Source organism: Cephus cinctus, unplaced genomic scaffold (assembly GCF_000341935.2).
Source record: "Cephus cinctus unplaced genomic scaffold, Ccin1 Ccin1_scaffold2166, whole genome shotgun sequence".
NCBI lineage: Eukaryota > Metazoa > Arthropoda > Insecta > Hymenoptera > Cephidae > Cephus > Cephus cinctus.
The window spans coordinates 38,508-56,077 of NW_014334164.1; the positions used below are offsets into that span (position 1 = coordinate 38,508).

General features: G+C 41.7%; 1 protein-coding gene across 3 annotated transcripts in view; it reads right to left on the minus strand.

Annotated features, from left to right (window-relative positions):
- The window catches only part of LOC107274069 (mucin-17), a 154,600-nt gene that overhangs the window by 35,195 nt on the left and 101,835 nt on the right, over positions 1 to 17,570 (minus strand). For all 3 annotated transcript variants that reach the window (XM_015752817.2, XM_015752821.2, XM_025091356.1), the window contains one exon: positions 14,279 to 14,394. The gene's annotated coding sequence lies outside the window, so the exon portion shown is untranslated. The remainder of the gene's footprint in view (positions 1 to 14,278; positions 14,395 to 17,570) is intronic.

The window sequence follows — 17,570 nt, forward strand, 5'->3', positions numbered from 1 at the left end:
AAAAAAAAAAAAAAAAAAAAAAAAAAAAGTAACGAGGGTTGTATACCGATTATTGTAACCGTCTCTGTGCGACAAACGAACGAGTCTTATCTTTTACTTCGTTAAGAGATCAAGCGGCTGTGATTGTAAGGGAATCCAGGAGAGACAGATTTCGACTCAGTGAAACACCCCTTATTCATATATCACGAATCTTCAGTTTTTTAAATATTTCAGTTTCAGCTTTCCGTTCGACGAGTGATGCTTGCAACGATTTTCGTAGGACCCCTAACACCTTTCCCACGTTGGCAAAACCTACACTAATCAGTGTCCTCGCGAAGGACATAATTTAGAATACCGGACTGCGGACTACGAAATTCCTGAAAGGGTGAAATACACCCTGATTCCCTTAACTTTTGCACACGGTACCATTACTGTACGCGATTTAGTTGAAGTGTGACGTAAATTTAAGGGGTGCAATACTATACCGGCGTAAACTTCCAGCTTTCCACCCTCGCGCAAACTTAATACGATCTCTCATCATTCTACATCTCGAATGAACGAACTTTCGTAAATACTTGTGTCAGCTAAGTCACAGCCACATTGGATAACAGAACAAGCGGAGATTGGCTGACAAGCCGAAGAGCATGGAACTAAGAGCACGAGGAAAAGAGAGAAGCAGTAGTTGAGTAGATTGGCTGCGGTTTGAGCTTGGGGTCCAGACATAGAACTTCCGTAGTTCAACAGCGAATCGCCCTATAGGCACTCATCGCATCAACCCTTTCTCCAAGGTGTGGATTAGTCAGATAAAAATTAAAGATAATGATCAAGCATGCCAGTGAGCACTTTGCTGAAATTATTCTAGCACAGCGTCATGTTTCCCATGAGAATAATATGCGGTTCTTTAAGAACAAAGTTTACTCTACAATTATGAGGATCATGCTAGAAGCAAGAGCGAATTTACTTTCGATTGATGCACCATGGTCTGTTGCATGTAGGAATAATGACAAGACAGACGTCACCGAAAATTTACGATAAATTTAAAGTGCATAAGCGAGCTTAAGATAACGACAGATTTCTGTATTAATTGGGACACATATTTTTTTTTCCACAAATAACAGCAAAGCATTATTATTTCGACGAAAGTCCAATCAATAAGGTATACGGTAAAAATTTCGAGCGATTTCAACGTGGCTGCCGGTTACGTTTATTATTTTCTAAAATGAAAAAGAAAATTGAGGAACAATAAGATAAAGAGAAAAACTACTATTACTGTCTCGTAGACACTAGATGGTACCGGAGCGTTTTCATCTCCGCGACAGCCTTATGGAAGCATTTAGCGAGTCTGTGTTCCGCCTCTTCGAAATAAGCACTTCCTGCCAAAATTAAGACGTGCCATCTTGAAGTTAAGCGATAACGAGGAAAGTTTCGCTCCGTTTCCAAGGTTTTTCCGGATGCCACAACAAGCCGGAGCAAGTTTTCTGCCCTTTGTCCTTCCGCGAAGGGTGGCAAAAACTTGCCGAAAATAATTACGTCGAGCTGCCGCTCACGGTTAAGACGGGCTTTGCAGTTTGGCATAACTACGATAGGGTTGAAGGGTCACAGTGAGAGTGAGCGAGAGGGTTAAAAAGGAACGGCAGAGGGTGAGTCTGAGCCTGTCGAAAGGGTGGAAACCACTAAAAGGCCAACCAGGCAAGTAGAACTCTAAATTGCATGCTCGTTCGCGCCATCGCAAAAGCTTGCTCTCTCTCTCTCTCTCTCTCTCTCTCTCTCTCTCTCTCTCTCTCTCTCTCTCTCCCACTGCACCTACACACATATATAACCGCGAGTGAGCCCGCGAAATTGCGAGCGAAATATATTTTCCCTGGCCACAACCAATAATCGATGTACAGGCTCCGCTCAGCCAAGTTAGTTACGGAATAATGACGTGTAATTATAAGGGAACTTTTACGAGCACGCACACTATTCCTGTTACATGTTGTGTTAACGTACGATGGCTCATCGCACGCGGCCTTCAACCCCCCGTATACATGTACTACACACGTACTGACTTTGCCCTATATAGACACCGACGGGGAATAATCTGCCATACGTATAAATTCGAATGACGCGTTCTCGCGTAAAACGACCCCCGTGAATATTCATTAGATTCGTATAGCCGACACTCGTCGTTGACAATGCCCAGTACTTTGTTAGCTACGCGCTTGAACCGGGATTCATACGTGTGCCAGCAAATGTCACGGAGAAATTGCTCGCGATAACTGCAACCAGGTATGAGGACCCTATACCAGTAGCATACATGTCAGTTAACGTCATATCGAAATACCGAAACGTATGATACGCTACGATAAGGAGAATTGAAAATAAAGACGGCTCCGTTCAATGCAATGCAAATGATTCGCGTTCCTTCCATTCGTATCGAACCACAAGCGCGAGCCATTGGATAATTAATTGATTGGCGCTGTCGCACGAACGAAGACAACGACCACGGAGAGCGATAAATCGTTCGTCCTCGAGCGACCTCAGGATTGAAAACGTTCGAGACCCGGTACTCTTCCGATGTACCAGGTAATATCCTATGTATGTACCTGGGAGCCAGCATCCCACGGGTCAGGATAGGTATTAAATTTTGTTCCACTTCAGCACAGCGCACGCACACGTGACTAACCTGCAGACATATTTACACATGGATTGATACACACATATTTTGTGTGCACCAGTTACATGGGTATACCTATGTATAGATATATATGTGTGTATATACCTCTATATACGTTTACGATAGCAGGCTACCGTAGAGGGGTAACATAAACCGATACGGCAACGCGTAAAGTTTACACCGGCGTCGAAACTGTAGAGTAACACGGTCGGCCAACGCGAGTAATAAATCGGCCGATATATTACGGGAGCCTCTGCGAGTAGTTCAAACAAACTTTTCGCATGTTTGGAAGTGGAAGGGACACAGAGGAGGGTTGGTGCCCGCGAGTTGTACCGAGTTTGACTAATGTCCCACGATCGACCAGGGAGAACTGACCGAGTTGTTACCGTAACGCAAACTTTGATTGGCCCTTTCCCATGACGATACCGACGCCATTAAATCATTAGGTAATTGCCACGTGGCCGGGTAGTCATTGGATTAGAGCTGAAATACTTCGGTCCAAGCATCTTAGGTCAGGTAGCGCCGAACTGGTTTGACATTCTGTCAAGTAATATATAGTTATTGCGAGTAAAGGTATAGAAGAACTATTATCGATAAAAATTATTGAAAAATATTAAATCGTCATGAAACATTTTACAGAGAGGGAATGTTTGTATATCAGGTGACACCGTTTGTTTGACTGAAACAGGTAATAACGGCCCGGAGCAAAACAGCTGTTGGCCACCGGCAAAAGTAATGCTCCGTTGAGGCCTTTATAGCCCATAGGAATCGTGGGCCTGAGTCCTCATGCATTTATGCAAATCGCCATACGCATTCCGTGTATTAACGTTTCTCGTTCACGTGAAATATGCATTAATGCTCTTGTACCGAAGGGAATGATTAAGCGGCTTCGAAGGAACCGGTTCTTCCGTTTTTCTTTCTTTCTTACGAACTGTTTTATTGTTGGGGGCAACGCCAGTCACGGGGAAGTGAAAAGGAGAGAGAGAGAGAGAGGGGGGGAGGGAGAGAGAGAGAGAGAGAGACTTTAATAAGAATATATACCGGGGGAATGAGAAAGATAGAGAATGGAGAAGGAATAAAGAGAACTCGAGAGTAAAGGCACTTTGCAAGAGATTGCAAGCAAAGAGAGGAAAGCAACTTGAAAAGCTATAGAGTCTGGCTCAAACACGTGTGTCCCACTTATTGCCCTCTTACTACAGGCACGTGTGTTCCCAGTGTACGTGGTCAGTTCTGTTGCGAATTTGCACAAGGATTAAATTCTTCATCGACCGACGGGCTTACGGGTTCGCCTTTGACACTGCTGTAATTACACAAATCAATTTGCCGCTTTGAAATTCTCGTATCGTATTGGTTCGAAATCGAAGCGAAACATTCGACGGCCAAAACCGTATGAACTATAAAAAATTGGCAAGACGAGTGCTCGTGACTGGCTATGAAATCAACGATACTAAATAACAGAGAAAAAAAAAACATTTATGGAGGAAAAAATGACTGAATATAATTGGACAAATACGTAAAATTGAACGATACCCTAAAGAGACCACTAAATTCTCTGATCTGACTTGAGTTACTGTAATGTGTAAGTAAAAGAGGGAGCCACGTGTTCGACAATGTTCCGATATGCGTTAACTATTCGTTCCACCCCAAGCAGATCTTTCGTATTAGTATCGGGGAGTCTTTGCTTAACTAATGCGTTTAATGAGCAGGAACTTTCTCCCCTCAAGATATCCAACAGAGCTGAAAAGGCCATTTCTACGCCGGGACTTGCTCATAAGTCAAGATTAGGTTGGGATATACGAACCCGGACACGAATGAGAAAATATAAATTAAAACACATTGTCCATGAAGAATAAACCCGCCGCGGGCTACACGAGAGGCCCTAATCCCTGTTTTTTTTTTAGAAAGAGAACCCCGTTAAAAAAAAACAGTTGCTTCAGGTAGAACAAATTACCTATGAATTTTTTATTCGAGTTCAAAAGAAGCTACCGATCGTGAAATTCCGCATGCGAAAATTTGAGAATGCCATTGCAGCGTTTGTCAATTTATTTATCCAGGGCCTCCTAGAATCCCTGTTCTTTTTCTTCCTTCGTATATACAGGGTGATCAATACTAGGCGTGCTCTCGCCACGAGCACAGGGACACTCTACGATTATTTTCGTTGCCACGTATGGTGCACGGCGTATATGGGCGAGGGTGCGAAGTAGCCTGTGAAGCCTGCGTACAGGTCGGCAAGTGAAGTGGCCAACCGAAGAGCTCATTACCCCGATTATCGACAAGCAGACAATGCTTTGGTCTCGTGAGAATCTTCCACTGGTGGTGGGCGTTCGTCCCTGCGAGAAGGGTGAACGAACAAAACGACGATAAAGGAAAGACAAAAAAAAAAGTGGAGAAGTAGAAAGGAAGAAAAATGAAATCTCCAGTAAAATTGATCATTAACCATATCGTTGGAGGCATACGCCAATATTACGGTATTACTTATGCGACAGATTTACGATCGACGAGATCGCTTTGGTTACGATCGCGCGGTAAATACTGATCATTTCGAGCAGGGTCAAAAGCGCTTTCCAGGATAATAAATTATTTGGCCCTACGGCCTACATGGGGTTGCTAATCCTCGGACGAGCTGAAAAATCTGCTAAAAAATAACACAACTCCATTTATCAAGGGATCGGGTGGGTATAAAGACTAAAAGATTTTGCAGCGACAAATTTACGCGTTGCACTTTCAAATGAGTATACGCATTCGAAATCATGCACGCATAGCTATGATACATTGCTGTATATTATACAAGCAACGTTGTTGATACGTAAAATATACATATAATATACACGAAGAAAAGAGAAGAGTAAGTTTAACGAGAGAATTCTCCAATAAATTCCAATCGATAATGCGAAGTATAAATGCGCGGGCGAACAGTCGTGGATGCAAATACACCACGCCGATGGCAGAAGCATTCCTATTTGGTATTGATTTGGCATTGGTGGTGAGAGGGAGAGGTGGGACGGGCTATGCACTGCTATGCCATTTCCACATGCGGCAGTGGATGGGCCAACGATGCGTTCATGTATTTGTCGTTCTAAATGCATCATCAATACCCTGGCAAGCCCATCACCCTCTAATATAGGTATACTATATGTAGCTTACGAGATACACGTATCGGCCGTACGGTCGCTATCGCCTATTGATTCGCCGGTAGATTAACGCACCGCAGGGGATTTCAATTATTTACTTCCCCTTCGGATTATGGTAATTATCGACTACAGTTCGTACAAAGACATGTTAAGATGACATCTTAAGATCGTAGTACCTAATCCCATCGTTGTCTACGAGCCGTATGAGAATAACTCATAGTCCCATTAAATCTCAAGTATCGCTACCATAGACTTTCCTGTAGGGACATTTTAATTTTATTATATCTATGTAGGCACGCGCGTTTCTACCGGTGTCCCTTTTTTATACAATTTCCCAATGATTTCGAACGCTTTCCACTACGCGTAGGCTCGGGGGCAATCGCACGAATAAGGGAACTGAATAAGCTCTCGCGTTGAATGACAAATTGGATGTTGGAAAACGACGAGTAGAGCCCGTGCGAATGTGCCTATCTCGCTCGTTCGATATTCATTTCCCTTCGAATAATTTTCATAGGAGCTTTTTATCGACCATTGCAGACCTTCCTCTTTGCGCCCGTTATCGTAGCTACTCATTGAATTATATATATATATATATATATATATATACCGATAACGTCAACCCAGCAGACTCCCGTTCCTTATGTCAAAGTCTTTTTCCAGTTTGCTGCGCTGGAACGGAGTTCGTCGAAATTACTTGTTGCAAAAATCTTGTCCGTAAGAAATTCAATGATAGCAGCTAAGGATAAGTATGTAAATAACATGGGCATAAAGTTAGGTATTTTACCTTGTAGGCATCGAATATACATATATACTTAATACAAGGTTCGTCCATGGACTAAGTGAAATTCCAATGTAGAAACAATGATAAGCAAGTTTACATATATATTTGTACGGTATATATACTATATACGGTTTAGATAATTTCGCATGTGTTGCCCACTCGTTACTTGGCGAATGAAAAAATAAAATAAATAAAAATACAAGTCGTAAGTAACACGGACGGTTGCACGTTCGCACGCGAGCGGCAGGGAGGCAGCGACCGCGAACCGAGTCGGCATATCAGCTTTAATAAATTTAACTCTCGGTATCCCGCAAACGCCACCGGCTAAATGAAAGCAGTCAGCGAGTCAAAGTTACGGCTGTTGGATCTTTGCTCAATTTACAGGCAATTTCAAACTACGCAATAGGTTAGTCAGGCGATACTTACTATGTTGGTATATCGCCTAGCTCGTAGGACTAAGTAATCCCGTGTATATCCACCGAGACACGTGGGATACGGAATTTCTAACGCTTTTACGGGATTAGGTACGTGTTGGATTCCAAAGTCGGCGAAACTTTCGATGAAGACGCCAGAATCGATCCGGTTAGGGTTGACGTAGGAGTTGGAGCAGCGTCGAGATTCCATCGATTCGAATGGAAATTCACGACTTCGGCAAAAGTTTCGCGACCAGATTCCCTGTCCTGTGAACCTGGTTAAGTATACTTTAGATGAAATACCGACAATTACGCCTAACTGATTTAAAAGCAGAAATGAGATACAGATATATATTTTATACGCGTAATAATTTTTTATCTGATTATACAAAGCTCGTTAAAAGTTTTATTCTGCAAAATTGAAGATTTCGACTTTTCATACACGTATATTATATACGAGTATATAATAAATATATGTATTAGGTAACACGATAAAATTACAAAAGTCAGGCAATTGAAACTGATAGCAGGTAATTTCGTACCAAATACACACAGCAAGTATACACTGTACCATTATTCTGCCATTTCTAGAAATAGTCGGCAAGCTCCATTCGTTCTGCGAAGTATAAACTTCGTTAACTGCTCGCGGAAAGATTCTGCGAAAACAATGTAAAAAAGATATAAAAGATAAATAAGAGAGAAAAATATGGTAGGAGTAGTTCGACCGGCCAATGCCTGCCGGAACTTTTCCATGGAACTTCCGTGAGAGTTAGTCGTGAAAATTACCGGTTTATTTGGCATTTACGTAGCAACTAAAAAAAGTATTGGTAATACATTGAACGAGGTACATATTAGCAAAAAAAAATTAACTACCAGCTAACTCTTTCATACGTGTATACATAAATATGTAAATAAATATCCAATATTCGTCTAAGTTCAGATCTCACTAATCATTGAAATCTCGAGGTGCGCTTAACATACAATATATTACCTTCTATATAAATGTTATATAATGCAAAACATACAAAGATACACAGGCAATCATCGATATAATATATCAAGCATTTAAAGGTACTTAGAAATACGAATACAATATACCTATAACAGCCGTGTATAAAGTTCGTTCAAACTATTTACGAAGGCAAATCGAAATGCGGGTAGGTATATGAGATTCTAGAAAATCGTTCAAGATTGAATGACGTTTATTTTACATAACGTACATATGTATATACGATAAAGCCATCATACGCGCTAGAGTAGACTATGGGATAAACTGGGATGTCCTGGTGAGATCGAGAAGACTAACTCGTTCGCTTGGCGTATCGTACTCTCCTTATTGCTTTCCGAGAAGAAACTACTGGCACACATGTACGCAAGACGACTGTCTCGAATCATTAAAGTAGCCAGTGGATCGTGTAGTTATTGCCGGAAATCAACTTGATACTCTGGTGTATATATACATAGTCTCTATCTGACTATATATATAGTCTCATTACGACTGAAATAAACCTATGCACTCGTGGCAAATTTTAAACTTTGCTATGACGTAGTGATATAGTGGGTGACGAAAGGGTATCGTTATCTACTGGTTATGTGTGTGTCCCCCCCCCCTCCCTGAAGTGGAATCGATCCGTATCGAAGAAACCTCGACCTTGGACTTCAACAGACCGCACCGTGGATAACACGATAGTCTCCGGATCGTTTAGAATTACAGATGGATATGATACGAGTACTGGTGAACGTACAAGTAGGTACGTCATAGTGAGCCGAGTTGAATATACTCGGCGATGCGTATCAAGTATGGGTTTAACTTGGACAAAGGAAATGGAAACGTTTGTGTTATACGTTCAAAAAGTTTTGGATTTTACGGTCTGTGCATTATACGTGGTTATATTCAATAGTTTTGTGTAATTGACGTTTGTGATTTCGATTGGGGGTTAATATTTACGTGGAAGCGGGTAAATACTACTAATTTAAGTGGTTGAATGTTCAGACTGTCTGACTGTTATTTTTCGTATGTATAGTTGTACGATTTAGAATTGTTGGTGTATACCGTATTTCGGTCCATTAGGATCCTATAGATAAATATTTTTTGTTAATTTTCTGGGGGATTAAAAAAAAATTGAAGCGGATATAATTAAAATGGATAATACGAGATTATTATTATTACTATTTGTTTAAGATATTACATGGTTTACTTACGATTCGTTATTAGAGATACTTGACAGGTATTTATGGTGAATAAGTTATAAGTATTCGTTGCCATAGTGGAAGACGCGCGCGGGCCTTTTGCCGAAGCCACGAAAATTACCACTGGCAGGTCTTCAAAGCGTTTCGTGGAAGTTCGAAAAGCTTTGCTCGCCCACGCAAATTGACAGAAACGCCACGACGTTCGTTTGCTCGCGGTACTTTGAACTGGAATAAAGAAGCTTTATTTAAATTTCGTTCCCGCGAGAAGGATAAATGCGAATGAGCTTTAGCGTATTCTTTTCAGTTTCCTGATAAAGGAAAAAAAGAAGAAGGGAGAACAATTTAGCGATTGCTCCATGTCGACATAGAATCAAAGCGATAAAAGAAATTATTGAAATCAATAACATCAACTACGGTCGATAGAATATTCATAATCGACCATTCCCACGATTAAGAGATCACGTCACGTACGTTTCGCATTGCAAGCATTGATACGAATTTTTATTAAGGCGCGAGACGATAAAAATGTAATGCAATTATTGAACGAACGAACGTTTTCAGGTTTTCTGTTTTTTTTTTTTTTTTTTTTTCACTCTTACACACACCCACTGAAGTTACGAGTGCGCGAAAAATAATCTTGGACTTCTGGCTTGCACATGGATGCACATACGCGACCGTCAAAATGATAACGCCTTTACCGCAAACGCTTTTCACTGGGAGTTTCACCCGGAAGAAGGACTTCCAATCTGACCCCAAGAAGTGCACAACACTTTCGTTCGCGTGAGTACGTGGTGCCGTTGGAGGAAGTAAGAGGAAGTCCTGTGCAGCATGTATAAAGTTCTATTTTTTTCGTTTTATTATTCTGCCACACAACTCACAGGCCATTTGAAAAAGTATTACGTCTACAGCGGTGGTGAGCTCAAAGCGGACAATAAGGTCTTACGTCTCTCTGCATCTTCGAAATACATATAGATGTGACACAAAAACTAGTGCACTCTTATTTCCGCAAGTGAAAGTGCCCACAGCTAAAGCGAAATACGGCTGTCAGGGAAATGTGCACGGGACAAAAATTAATTATAAGCAGATTTTTGTTCCACAGGCCCGTTGCCACTACACTTCATCATTAACGTCGCGATGGATTCCGTCAGGTTTGAAAAAGCAAAATAAAGAGCACAATGACGAAGGTGTTGGTCGTGAACTAAATCGTAAGATCTTCCTGAAAGTGGATGCGCGTCTGGGAAATTGGACCCCCATACCTCGAAAATTCTGGTTCCGTTGTTTGTTCTAGGTTGTTCTAAGTTTGTTCTATAATGTTCCAGAAAAACTAGTTTCTCAATTGAAATTTGCAGCGGTGAGGCGGGAAACACAGTTTTCTACAGGAACCCCCCCCCCCCATTTATGGAAAAGCAAACGTTTTTTAGTAGTTCCAAGTTGTTCTAGTTGTTCTAAATATTGTTCCAAAGTATTAGTACCGCTAAGTGAAGAATACTCGAATGGGATCAAAAAAACGTTTTTTACATATAAAATCGTTCTACATTGTATAGTTCCGATTTCGAATCTTGTTCTACATTGTTCTAAGTTAGTTGCTATTGTCCGATCGCTATACAAATCTAGAACAATCATCGATAGACCCAGAACCTAGGAAAATGTAGAAAAACCTAGAAAAACATAAAACAACCTAGAAAATCCTAGAACAAGCTGGAACAACTTGGAATAACCTGGAAATCATTAGAAATGGTACTATACAACCACATGCTATTCTCAGAGCATTCGTCCTCCTCCGCTTTTCCAGTGTTTCCCTGGTTTTACGTGACTGTCCTACCTGATCAACCTGGAACAACTTGGAGCAACCTACGAAAACCCACGAAAACCTACGAAAACCTAGGAAAACCTAAAAAAACGTAGAAGAACCTAGAACAAGCAGGAACAACCTGGAATAACCTGGAAATCGTTCGAAACGGTCCTATATCCACATGCTATTCTGATCGTCCTGGAACAACCTGGAGCAACCTAGTAAAACCTACGAAAACCTACGAAAACCTACGTAAACCTACGAAAACCTACGTTAATCTACGTTAACCTACGAAAACCTACGAAAACCTACGTTAACCTACGAAAACCTACGAAAACCTAGGGAAACCTAGGGAAACCTAAAAAAAACGTAGGAGAACCTAGAACAAGCTGGAACAACCTGAAATAACCTGGAAAACGTTCGAAATGGTCCTATATCCACATGCTATTCTGAGAGCGTTCGTCCTCCTCCCTCAGCTTTTCCAGTGTTTCCCTGGTTTTATGTGACTGTCCTATCCGATCGTGGGAGGTCGTGGAACAACGTGGAACAATCTAGAAAAACCTAGAACAATCTAGAACTTGCTGGAATAACCTGGAAATCGTTCGAAATGATCCTATATCCACATGCTATTCTCAGAGCGTTCGTCCTCCTCAGCATTTCCAGTGTTTCCCTGGTTTTACGTGTCTGTCCTACCTGATCGTCCTGGAACAACCTGGAGCAACCTAGTAAAACCTACGAAAACCTACGAAAACCTACGTAAACCTACGAAAACCTACGTTAACCTACGAAAACCTACGAAAACCTTAAAAAAACATAGGAGAACTTAAAACAAACAGGAACAACCTGGAATAACCTGGAAATCGTTCGAAATGTTCCTATATCCACATACTATTCTCAGTGCGTTCGTCCTCCTCAGCTTGTCCAGTATTTCCCTGGTTTTACTTGTCTGTCCTACCTGATCAACCTGGAACAACCCAGAAAAGCCAAGAACAACCTGGAACAATCTAGAACAAGCTGGAACAACAAAAAAACTTTGATTTTTCGTAAATGGGGGGTTTCGGTAAGTAACTGTTTATTGCGCATCACCGCTACAAATTTCAATTGAGAAACTTGTTTTTCTGGAACTATATAGAACAAACGCAGAACAACTCAGAACAAACAACGAAATCGGAATTTTCGAATTATGGGGGGCTAACTTCCCGGACCCAGTGGATGCGCCTGCAAAAAATTCACGGTTCTTCGGTACGGACTCGCCTAGAGCTCGTTCTACCGAAAGCAGCTTGCAGCTTGTCGCACTAATTATGCATTTCCCAGGCTTTTATAACTGAGCTACTGAAACTTTTTCTATTCGCTGAAGTTCCGGAGTGTGTAACTTTCCGGAAATTCTTCTTAGGTAAACTTAGGTAAACGATGAAAAGCATTAGTGAATTGTGCAACGAGGAGAATGAAAATTTTACATTGAAATTAAGAAATTTCTATTGATATTACAAGTTTACTATTATCACACGAAAAAAAAAGCAGAATTACATAGCACGGTACTCGGTATATGATGTGTGATAACGCGATGCATCAAGAACGCAAAAAGAAAAAGTGACACTCATAAATCGATACCGTTGAGATATGCGAAATGTATAACCAAAAAAAAAAAATAACAAAAATATATTCCAACAGTATATCTTCCTATTGGAAGAAAATGTTTTATTATCAACTCGATACGGTAACCCATTCGCGCATGGCGAAAACAAATTGCCTCTCCACGCTCATCGACACCGCAGATCGACCCTTTATCTTTTATCGAGAAAAAATCAATGCCCCATTCCCATTCGCCCAAAATCTTTAGCGGTTGAAGGGTCATCTAATATTTTAGGGACTTTCGTCAGTGGAGACGAGTGAGATTCCTTGTTATTCAATTTGTGAGAGAGAAAAAGGCTCGGAAAGGTGGTCCTGAACGTTGAATTCTCGCTCATATATTTGTCCTACTCTGCTCTTTCGTTTTTCTCTCAAGCTTTTTTAATATCTTCCTTGTCAGAAAAACTTCCTGAAGAAGTAGCCCTCCCGAGGGAGAGCAAAGTAAAGTACTGCCTTGGATATACCTAGGAAACGAATGAACGGCCAAACGACTGAAAGAACGTTACATGTACACTGGACGTATATACTATAGCAAATGAAACACTCTAGAATCTAGATTGCAGGCTAGTCCTTGTCCCACTTGACTCGAGTTCACCTACTGGCTGAACATGGTTCGCCTGCACTTAGGTAGTCGCTATACAGTCTCATGTACGCTACTAGTCAATGCCTTCCAATATGGGCCGATAACTTGGTGGAATTGCCATACGTACCAATTAAGTGTATTAATGAGGATTCACAATAATTACTACCCGGGTAAAAATTTGAAGGCGTACAACAGATTGATGACACATTTAAGGCGAACAACGGGCGAACAACGGGCTAACAACAGTCCCGTTTGAAAAAATAGGAGGCGTACAACAGGCTTAAAACAGCTCGATTTTGACCGGTTGTCAACCTGTTGTACGCCTTCAAATTTTTATCCTGGTAGATGCGCGGTGGTGTATTAGCATAATTGGACAATCGTACACTTGTGCTTTGACGCGATAAAGACAGAGGGGCGTGTGATTGCGATTTCAAGTAACGGCAAAAGAAAAGTATAAACGTCGAAAAACTGTACGCATACAACTTACGTAGATTACTATTAAAATTATTTCCCAGGAGGTTGCGGAAGAGATTGACTCGCTACTGGAATACGGTTAAACACGCACCCCGATGGATTTGAATTTTGTATAACGAATGCCTTCAGTTCACGAACGAAACATTTAAATTATACTTCGGTGTTGGCTTCTCCCCTCTCATTTCCATTTTAAACCATTGGATCTCTACAGTGCTTTACGTATCTTCGAGTCAGCTTCTCTGAATGGACCCCACTTTTTTGCTCCATGTCATTAACCCTATTGTTTTATTATACGTGACAAACGAGTATCGCGACATACGTGGAATTATGAAAAATATACATCGAGATACGGGAAACCGTTGTTGTGTTCAAGTTGTAGAAAATGATAGCAGTTATTTTTGGTGGCAAGATTGCGAGCGTTGAATCGTGAGTGAAAAAAAGAAAAAATAAAGGAAAAGTGCCGAAACTTTCCCTCCGTCGTAACTTCGGAACCGTTCGTGATAAGTAAATCATTCGTACGTGAAAGCTAAGAGTTTTTTTTCCTTTTCAATAAATATGACAGATATAACTATAATGGCCACGTATCAAAGCGAATATTGAATCCATTGAGTCGTAACGTAGTAAAATACAAAAGATATAAAGTCCCTTACCTGGTATATTGCTGCAGGGTGTGGGGGATGGGCTATGGAGCTATTAGCCAGCCGTGCTTATGGAGCGCACAGGCGCAACCTCCATCCCCGAACTTCCCCAGCTTTGTCTCCGCATTCTGTAAACAAAGAGAAACAAGCAATGAAATAACATTTAATTTTCCTGCAGTTTCACACTTACACAGGTCTCACATCTAATCAGGTACTGCATTCGATACGTGCGGCACGTGATACCAATAATCAAACGTAATCAGGGAAGTACGTCATCCGGATTGTAGAATATAAAAAAAAAGATAACCTAACCCAAGGAATAAAGAAATTTCGAATTTCCGTGGTATTGACAAACAAGAAAGTAATTCCCAGGGTGAAATTCATCCAATATCGTTACTGATAAGCTTTGTCGCTTGCATGCAAAGACTAAAGAGATTCGCAATCGTGGCGCGAGAGATGTGCCGAGGATAGAAAAGTATATCGGGCACAGTAGAAAATAGGAAGGGCTGTTTGTGCTGGAGGACTAGCGCCATTTTCGCATCAGTATGCGAGCCGCGTGTCTGATTAAACGTCGATATGCGCTCTGCTCTCACGGACCCATCCGAAGCCGAACTCACACAGGGCTTCGAATAGCTGCAGCACACGGAGGAAAGTTTATATTGGATTTCATATTTAATGCAATACATCGTACCGCACTGGCTCGAGATAAATTATTTATATCGAAGAACTCGCGTTCGCCTATCGCAGGAAAGGATGGGACGAGTTGAGAGAAAGGATTGTAGAAGAATAAAGTCACTAGGGACTTGTCGAATCTTCGGGGGAAAAAAAAAACAAGTACGATGTCTTCGATCTGTCCCAACGATAATAACATTCTCAATGACTTTTGGATTCGGCCTATATACACCAAAGACGATATCGGTAATTCCGGTCGCGTCATGTAACCGATGAGAAAAATACGAATGAATAATATTGCAATGATCGACTAGAAATTTACAATGCATAGATGACGCTTCGTTACGATACGATGTATGAAATAAGATAAGGGAGAGTTAAATCCAGCGGGGTAGAAATTACCAACAGTGAGTGAAACGCGTTATTAATGGCTACGTAAACGCAGCCCCATATTAAGCAGCATCCTTCAGCGGGTTCTGATTATATTCCTAGCACGTCCTTCTCTTCCTCCTCGTTTCTCGTAAAGCACGAAACAGCACCTTGAAGCAGCAATGGGACCGGGTTGGTACGAATGTAGGTAGATAGGTAAGTATAGATATGCAACTTCCGAAGCACGAAATGGTCACGACAAGGAACGTACATATTTGCACATACGGTAAAATAGCGAAGTCGACTAGCCGCGCTTCGTTCCGTTTGGAATTTTCGTGTTACACGTGGCGAATCGCAAGCGAATAACTGCGTCGAAATACACGGAACAACAGAGGCACGTGAATTCGTTGAGTGGCGGATGCGAGTCGAATCGACAATTTACCGGTTGACATCAGCCGGAAAGTCAAAGCAACACAGACGATATATCTGAAACCGCATGCGGGAGATGGTCGAAGTTGTATACAGCGAGGAGTCCTTCGATTTCCCATAAGTTAGTATAGATATATATCTATACACAGAAGGAACTTGTATACTTTCTTTAGAAAAGTATCCCGTAGTTCTTCGTTAAGCCGAATGGGAGGATGGTCCCGCGAGAATAAGGATCCAGCATCCCGTTGTGCCGGAACGTATTTCTCTTTGGGACTCGTGCGGCGACAAACAAAAACCTATTATACACATTTTTCGTCCGCGACGCTTCAAGGCGCACGGCCCTTAAACGGTCACCGGGGATGTGATTTATTTGGCTAATTATCCATGCTTCTCGTTCTCGAGTCTTCTTTCCATTTAAATATATGCAAGCTCGTCCTATCGTGGACCACACGAACTACCAACTGTATATACTCTCGGTATACACTCTCCGAGAGAAGCCACCGGTGGTCAGTGGCTGCCCTCAGCATCGGCAGACCAGCGACAAACAGTGTAAAATACTTCAGAGCCAAGTCAATCCACACCTGATTACGCCCCTGAATACCTCTAAGAGATTAATGATTCCACTTGCCGAAGGTTTTATGTGACTTGAATATATACGACTTGAACCAAGTGATTCAACCGCCTCGTGGAAGTTCGGAAGATCGAGAGGGATAGCTAGAAGTAGTACGTAGCGCATAATATATAGTACAGTAGATGTAACCCGTGCTGTGCGGAACCTGGAGAGGAAGATTTAAAAGGATAAAGTTTGATGTTCGTGAGAGTATGAGATTCTTTAATTACGCAAAAACAAAGTTCACAACCCGATCGAATTGGCTTCACGGTGTATTCAATGGAGCTGAGGAGAATCCGATTTTCAGAAGACTCGATGGCCTCTAGAAATCCAGCAAGTTCATCCTGAGAATATTTAAGAGAGGCAGAAGCTGTGCCAATTTCCGTGACGCCATGGAACAATCGACTAAATACTGGAGGCGCGGAAATCCTTGGCCGTGTTGAATACTATGACCGTTTCGTAATCGGCATTGGCGTTATAATCCGCGTAACCTGATGTGGAAGTGATTCGACCTAGGTAACACAGGTTGCTGCAGGAGAAGGACAAAAGGATAACACATGCCAGTGACGTTGAACAGACCGAGATATTACGCGAGTTAGAATTAACCGTGATACTTCTCTATCTGGATTATATGACTCTACTGTACCCTAAGGTTATTCAGAATTATGATAGCAGCCTGAAGTTAACGAGTTAGGTTCGTTGCTACGGTATAATCACGTTCAAGTGGTAGGTCGATCCTGATTGACTATATATTCCCACTGGCATGCCCTCTGTGCAGAGTGCCATACCTGAAGCCCTGAGAAAGTTTGACTTTCAGATAACCATAAGAGCATTTGAAATTTCATCGATATTGAGTTCTCGAGCTTCCATGACTCCGTAATTAGTCTGCTGATATTGAGATAGACGCCATACACGAGTAACCCGCCATAGAAATGTTAGATATGAATCCTCTCGTGTAAAATGGAATGGAGCGAAAGTTCGAAAAGGTCTCGTTATGCGCTCCGTAGGAAGATGTTATTTCCAAAGTGAAATTCAGTGCGGTGGCCGCGCTTCCCTATAGATTTCAGTTTGTCCCCCGTCCATAGAGAAACGAGAGAATCATGTAGGTAAGGATGCAGAAGAGGAGGAAGGAAGAAAATAAGCAAGAATAAGGGGACGCCAGAAATAGGTCAGTCCAGAGACGAGGTCAGGTCTCAGGAACAGTAGGGAAAGAGAACGCAAACG